The following is an 8445-nucleotide window of genomic DNA, read 5'->3' on the forward strand; positions in this document are numbered from 1 at the left end:
TTTGACCAGCCATCACCTTGAAGAATCAATGATAAGGCCCAGAGAACTTAACATCAATAATGAGTGGATTTCAGTGGTGCAAGAGTTAGAACAAATGTCAATGTCCCCACATCCTCTTGCCCTTACCACTCAGTTGACAATGGCCGGCCTTTTGCTGTCAGAACCTGCATTTCTCTACCTTCCAGCAAGACAGGTTGGAAGTGCCAGCAAATTAACACCTCCAGAGCAGCCTTCAACCAACGATGGATGAAAACTGCTAATAAATTCCTCAGCATCCTTGTTGCCCTGGCGGGAAAACTCTGAGATGTGCCTTTCCCACTGGCTCCAAGAATTTCCCCTGAAGGTATAAGTTCTAGTTACTCCTGTGGTAGTTGGCTTGATTACACTAATCTTTATTTGCTGTCTTTCTTTCTTTGTCTCACTTATTCATTCCCCTCTAGTGTTCCGTTCACCTAGAAAATAAACTAATTTCACTTCAATCCTTGTCTCAGGGTCTGCTTCTTGGGGAAAAGCAAAATAAGACCTGCATGGAGACACTTAGGACTCATCTCACTTAATGTATGTTTCAGGAATATTGGGAAAATAGTCCAAGGTCATTTCGTTAATAAATATGGCAACTGGACTTTGAATCCAGGTTTTTCTGACTTCAGAACCCATGATTATTCCACTACTCCATGTTTCCTTCCATTCAACCTGGTTGATATTTGATGGGTAAGTTGCATTTTCCAGCACTGAGGATGTTTGGCTCTATTCAACCTCCTGATTGAGGATACCATGTTTTTGACTCAAACTCGGGTTTGTGGTCTCAAGGCTGATTCCCAAATTGGAGCCATGTTATTTAAGGTATCTAGGGACTGATTTTGACCAGATGGTTCCTGTCACGGATTACTGGGCCAAATTTATGCCAGAGACCATAAGTTACATGATTCAGAGAACAAAGGCAAGGGCATAACTAAAGAGAAACTGAGAGTGAAAGCCCTAAAGTGGGATAATGAAAGCAGAGGAGGAAAAGCTCCGTACTACTATACTACTTTTGCCTTTCCAAAACTAATCCTTCCTAATCTTTCTGGGGAGACAAATATTTAAAACAGTTCTAACATTTTCTCTTTAGTACCTGGGGAAAAAAGCTGAGGGGGGAAAACAAAAACCCAATGTATTTTCTTCATCACTTTAATCAAGAATGTGCAAAATATATGTAGTTATAACATTGAAAATGTTTGCATACATTTTAATCTCTATAATGGGTATAGCCATGTCTCTATGATATTTATAATTAGAGATGATTCAATAAATAGAAATAAGACAGGGTTCACCTACATGTTTATATATAGGATTTGCCTTGATTTTTAATAACTTTGTCCACTGAGGTAAACTGATACTCTTAAAGAGTCTCAGTTTTTCAGAGTTGATGGTATCCACACTACCTGGTATGCAACTTAAAGGATAGGCATTCAACCTGTGAGGATGTGAATTATTTCTTGATTTTAGTAAATTAAACTTTTTCACTTGGGATGACCCCATTTCTCGAAAATCATCCAAAGATATATTAGTGCCCCAAACTCATAGCCCTAGCTCCACACTTCAGTGTTACACAGGTTATTGTACCTTATTTCTAAAAATACACAAGAATCTAATTTTAATTTTAAAAATAATGTTGATATTACATGTCAGCCATCACTTTTGGACTCCCCCAGAAGTGCTATTCTAGCACCTGGGTCAATAAGACACTGGAGACTACTAAATCACTTAACCATCCCTTTAGAGGAGCAGAAGTTATCTCTCTGGAGCCTTTAACTATTATTGGTCCTTGTCTACCAGATAATAAATATCCTGTTACAGGAGTTCAAGAAAGGTCTCCCCTGGCATCACACTTCTGATAAGTGCAGAGACTCAATGAGAAAATAGTTCAATATTCTTTCCACTTTATCATACTTGGAGCTGGTCCTTTTAACATGTTTGGATAATTGATAAGACCTTCCACTTTCTGAAACATACAGCTCTTTACTGACACAGCAGTACTGAATGATTGTTTAGTAAGCACTTACGTGATGGGTGCCTTGTAGGCACATTAGCTAATTAAATCCTCATAACTCTGCCATGAGAATATCTCAGAAGCTAAGGGAAGAAGATGTTTCAAGATGGGGGAAGTAGACAATGGTATTATGTGCTGTTTTCAAGTAGATCAATAAGATCATACTGTATTTATGTCTTAACTTCCTCACAAAAATATAAACTATTTAACTAACTTTCCAAATCACAAAACTATACAGGTCTGCAAACCTTGTCTGTCTAATGTGAAAACCTACAGTTGTTTCTTATTATCTCATTGCTGGTTCCATTGCTATATTCTTATTTATATAATAGCTTTAAACCATAATAGAAAAGGAAAGATATGTAGAAATATCTAGCTATATCAAGCAACCAGCTCACCTGACATTTTCATTTCTTTTAGTAACTGCTCCACAAACATATGACTTTTTCTCTGAAAATCTTTTCAAAGATCCAGCTGCTTGTCCATCCACACTCTGGAACAGCCATGTTAGAGCTTTGGTGTTCAAAAGCTCCCATTACTTCTCCCCTGACTGTTGGCTCCAGGTCAAAGCTTGGCACCGCATCAGAGTACAAGTTCTCTAAGCTTTTCTCTTCAGTCCTACGGAACAGCCTGACAGCAGCAGCTGGGAGACCAAAGTTCTCTTTTGTCCTCCTCCCCAGATGTTCTCTCCTGAGGATACTAGAAGCCACCTACCCAACAAGAGCTTTCTTCCCATCACTGAGCTTGACCACTCAGATCAAATGTTTGAAAAGAGTTAAAAGTACCATTTAATGTGGCAATATCTGAAACAATACTACAATAACTCATTTGTTCCTTAATTCACTTAATCATTAAACCAATATTTGTTGGCTGATTTCTGTGTGCAAGGCCATGGAGACAGAACAGTAAGTAAAAACCAAATCCATTGTTTTTACAGAATTCAGCAGGGAATACATGCATGGTTTAAATGGTCATACAAATAAAGATAAAATTACAACCATAAAAACTCAATCAAGAAAAAGCAAAAGATGCTATTAGAAGATGTAGTGAGAAGAAGTAAGCTAGTCTTTGGGGTTGATGAAAGGCTTCCCTACAGAAGTCACACTGGAACTGAGATAGGAAGATACATTGACATTACTAGATGAAAGGGGAAGAAGACCTTTCAGGGAAAGGGAAAAGCATGTGCAAAGATCCTGTGGCAGAATGGTACATTTCATGGCAAGGAAATGTGAAAAAGGTTAATGTGTGAGGAGCAAAATCACAGGGTAGTGCGGTATCAGAAGAGGTTGCAGAGGAGGGTAAGCCACATCTATGTAGGTTTTACAGGCCATGGTAAATTTTTTGTGTATGCTTAAGGATAAAGGGGAATTCATGGAGGGCTGTGAGCTATAAGTGTGAAATGATAAAACTTAGTTTTGAAAATAGATTTTGGTTTGAGAAGTCTCTGGCTATAGTTTGGAGAATATTGGAGTCAACATATACACGGGAGGAAACCAAGGAGCCACTGCAGTAGTCAGGAGAGAGGTGATGCACTAAGGCGAAGGTGGTACTATGGAGAACAGATATTAGGAGCTAAAATTAACGAGAGTTAGTAATGAACTGGATCTAGTAGAAGAGAAAGAGGGAGGTATTCAGGTTGCCTTCTGGTCTCTGCCTTATACAATCACATGCAGGTACAATTAGTCAAAATGGGGGAAAATGAAAGAGGATCAATTTGGAGGGGAGTATCCTAAGTTCAATTTTTGTCATGTTGAGTTTGAGGTGTCTCTGTGCTCACCAGGTATAAACCTGAGGAAGACATTCATGTACGATTCAACATCCATGAATATATAGGTCTGTAGTCCTAGAAGAGACTGAAAGCAGAGATTTGAATTGGGGGCCACTTAAAAAGTACATGAAACCACAGACATGTGTGAGTTCACCTACAAAATGTTCTATGATAGAATGCTAAAGATTTTCAGTATTTAATAGCCAGGCCAAAGTAGATGAACCTGCAAAGAAATTTTATTGGCTATCTCTTCCCTCACCACTTATACCTAGCATATGCCTTACTTGGAGAAAAATTTTAAAATGCATTTATTGAAAGAATGAATGAACACATCTTGGTAAACTGCGTAAATGGGAAGACCCACATAGCATATAATATAATGAAGCCAAAGGTAGCTTAACATTTAGGGAGGGGAAAAAAAGCATATAAGTCCAAAACAGAGTAAAACCATATGAGTAAAACCATAATGGAAACAAAAGCATAGTAGAAAGAAATATCCACAGCTCAGAATGGACTGGCCATGAATCAAAACATCATGTCATCATAAAAGAAAATGAGCAGTGTAAAATGAATGGACTGTTCACTCACACTGATTATGCTACTTGGATTCAGTGTCCAGTTACGACCTCCTTAGCTAAGGAAGACCTGAAAAGTATTTGGAACTACTGAAAGAACCACAAGATGATGAAAGTTGGGAAAATAATAAGAAAAAAACTTTATAATGCAACAGTATAATTGACTTAAGATAGTATTCTTTCTTGAACATTTATATGAAAGTACAGTGTGCTGTCATAGTATTAACACTGAGATGAATATATTCTCCACATACCTTAGTTTAATCTAGCATGAAACTGATTACCCTTTCTAAATCAACTCACATTGTTAGCCTGTAACACTGCTAGGGATAATGAATATAGTATATTTTACTTATTGCTTTGAAAATACATATATTTTCCCTAAAGCAAACTCTTCTAAACTCTATTCCAGGAGTTCTAGGAGAACATGAAAAATTCTATTTTTACCAATTTATATACTTGGTAGGCATTCTCTAGTAACCCTATTGACAAATTTACGGTGCATACAACTATTTATGCATTTCTAACTCTTATTGTAAGTCTTAATTTCATGTCCTCCTTGCTCTGTTTCTTCCTTCTCACCTACTTTTAATTCATTATCTTAATATATTTAATACTATTAAAAGCCAACTTAAATCTTTCTGAAACAATGCACAGGTGTAAATAAATGAGCAAATAGGTGACTAAATTACTAAGATACGTCATAATATTAAATATTTTAGTCTCATCCTCACCCTTTCCAAAAAAAAAAGCATAATATATTTTTAGTTCATCATCGTTCAACCCATGTGTATTTCCCTGAACAGTTCATTTTAGTTGCTAAGGTGAGGAATGGAGTTTTGGAGGATAATTTAAGGGTGAAAAACACACAGCAACAGCTGATTTATGTGAGGAAATGGATGGAAAGGTAAAGATTTTTAAGGTCACATGATGGTGGTCTAGGAATTCCCATTGCAATGCTTGACAAATGCAAATCAATAAGTTGAGTTATTTTGAAACTACTTTTATTGCTATCCTGGGTTCCTCTGTTCTGAACATGTTGGATCATGAATCACATGGATCATGTCTTTCTGTGCAGATTATATGGAACTGTTAGAGAGAATAACTGTCAGAAAGTCAGGGTAGAAGGGTTCATACTGTACTTGCATGGAGAATTTAAAAAGGCAAGATAGAGAACCAAAGGCATTTCAGGAGAGAAAACTACATAAATAAAGGCTCAAAGTTGAGAGTAAGCAATAAATAAAAGTTAAAATTGTAGAATAACTGTGTCTTAAAGACAAGAGAGAAGACTGACAACTGGAGCGGAGAAGAGTGTTGGGTGCTCCAGGAAACAAGCCAGGCAGTGTGGGACAAGCAGAAGCTACTGTAGGTTCTTGAGCAGTAGAACGGTATAACAAAAACAGTTTTTAAAACATATTAAATAATAGTAAGATGGACCAAGGTTGTTGCAATGGGTTGTAGAGAAAGACTGCTTCTAAGAGAACTGTGGGAACGAATCAACTGAACATGATAATACGGTAGGAATAGGCAACAAGCAGCTCAATATGGAAAGCAGAATCAAGGTTCTACCCTTGAAGTGTTTAAGAATGATGTGTTCCTTATAGAAAAGACACCATGGTTAGGGGACAAGGGAAGAGTGAAAAGAAGGATCTGTTGAAGACATTATGCTGGGTTTCCAGTAATACAGTGGGCCATTCAAGAAATATGGGCAGCCGGACATAGAATGTTGGGGTAAAGGAAGTGCCCAGAGCTAGAAATCCTCTGTAGAGCGGTTACAGGGTAATACATGTGAATCAAAGAGCATTTAAAAAAATGAGGTTTCTTTTTTCTTTTAAATTTTTTTAATCTTAATAAAATTAAGCTGCTTTCATTATAGGAAATTTGGAAAGTGCCCAGATAAAAATTAAAATTGCTTACAATCCTACCATATAAACATGTAAACTATAAGCTCTCTAGCATAGAGTTTTTTTTGTTTTTTGTTTTTTGTTTTTTTTGCGGTACGCGGGCCTCTCACTGTTGTGGTCTCTCCCGTTGCGGAGCACAGGCTCCGGACGCGCAGGCTCAGCGGCCATGGCTCACGGGCCCAACCGCTCCGCGGCATGTGGGATCTTCCCGGACCGGGGCACGAACCCGCGTCCCCTGCATCGGCAGGCAGACTCTCAACCACTGCGCCACCAAGGAAGCCCCTAGCATAGAGTTTTTATATCCTTTCAATATTTGTTTTTCTCTACATACTTTTAAAATGCTATGTGTAGAGTAGTATGGCATAGTTCAACACTTCTCAATTGTGTGCCATCTTGCAATAATTGTTCATCCCCTGGGAAATGGGGGCTCCCATATGATGCAGGTTTGGGGAATCTGCCTACTAGATCCCTCCCTTGGAGATAAACACTATACATTAGTATATCAGGGCTCCTGCAAGTCGAACGATAAAGAGACTTTACATAATGAATAACTGACAATCTTAGATTTTTCTTGCATGACTGTTAACGTCATCCTGGACTGCTCTCCCTCTGAAAGGTGGAGATGCAGCTGTCAGGAGCTCGGGCTTTGGAAGCAGACAAGCCGAGGTTCAGAGTCTGCCTCCCAGATTTGTTCTCTTCAGAAAGTTGCTACCTGCACATCACTTTACTCTCCATGAAAGAAGCACATGAGTACTTATTTCAAAGACTGGTGTGAGGAAAAAAAAAAAAAAAAAAAAGACTGGTGTGAGGTTTGAAAAAGATAATGTACATGAAGCACTGGGCATGTCAGGTTCACAGGTATCACTCTAAAAACTGGGCTGGCTTTGATTACTACAACATTACTAACCTGCAGTTTTCCTTTGAATATAAATCACAATGATTTGTCATTTAATATTTTTCAAAATCAACCTTTCTAACGATGCCACAGTAGTCTATCGCATGGCTAATCCATAGGTGATTTGTCTAATTCCATACTGTGAGACATTTATTTCCATGTTTTCCTTTTACAAATAATGCTTCGATGAATATCCTTGCATATAAAACTTTCTCAGCAGCTCTGATTAATTCCTTATGATTGATTCCTAGCAATGGAATTGCTGATAAAGGGCCATAAATATTTTTAAGGTTTTTTTTTTTTTTTTTTTTTCGTGGTACGCGGGCCTCTCACTGTTGTGGCCTCTCCCGTTGCGGAGCACAGGCTCCGGACGCGCAGGCTCAGCGGCCATGGCTCACGGGCCCAGCTGCTCCGCGGCATGTGGGATCTTCCCGGACTGGGGCACGAACCCATGTCCCCTGCATCGGCAGGCGGACTCTCAACCACTGCGCCACCAGGGAAGCCCTATTTTTAAGGTTTTTGATACAGTTTTATTATATTGCTCTCCAGAAAACTTGTATCAAATTGCATTTCCACTGTGGGCTGAGCAGTCACCACCATGTTCTAATCTTTGCATTAGGATAATAGTGAAGATCGATGGCTACAATCAAGCAGAAAGAAAGAAAAGTCTTATTACACTTACGTTTGCTTTAGGTATAGAAAAGAGAAAGAAGTTAAATATAAGAAGCTATTTGAAAGATAAACCCATTTACACGCTGACTTCCCAGGCCTCTAGATGGGCTGAACAGAGCAAGCCTGGAGGTGGAAGTCTTATCAGCTATGCTTAAAGACGTAACTCCACTGGTTATAGTGTAAGATAAAAGCAGGCAATAAAAATAGATTAAACAGGTGGCACAGTGGTTGAGAGTCCGCCTGCCAATGCAGGGGACACGGGTTCGTGTCCCGGTCTGGGAAGATCCCACATGCCGCGGAGCGGCTGGGCCCGTGAGCCATGGCCACTGAGCCTGCGAGTCTGGAGCCCGTGCTCTGCAACGGGAGAGGCCACAAGAGTGAGAGGCCCGCGTACCAGAAAAAAAAAAAAAAAAAGATTAAACAGATGTGATAGTAACATGGAGAACAAATATGTTTAGAAGTTTGGGAACTCATCAAAAGGAAACAGGTTGTTTGTTTAACTCACACTGTAAAAGATCCAGTGGTTTAATGTGTTACCTTTGCAATAACGAATATTAAAGTCAGCTATTTAATCCTTAAAGACGTAAGAGGTATTTACA

General features: G+C 38.9%; 1 protein-coding gene across 1 annotated transcript in view; it reads right to left on the minus strand.

Annotated features, from left to right (window-relative positions):
- Positions 1-8445, minus strand: part of KIAA0825 (KIAA0825 ortholog) — a 214442-nt gene that overhangs the window by 60992 nt on the left and 145005 nt on the right. The window lies entirely within an intron of this gene.

The sequence above is a fragment of the Lagenorhynchus albirostris genome, chromosome 3 (genome assembly GCF_949774975.1).
Source record: "Lagenorhynchus albirostris chromosome 3, mLagAlb1.1, whole genome shotgun sequence".
Taxonomy (NCBI): Eukaryota; Metazoa; Chordata; class Mammalia; order Artiodactyla; family Delphinidae; genus Lagenorhynchus; species Lagenorhynchus albirostris.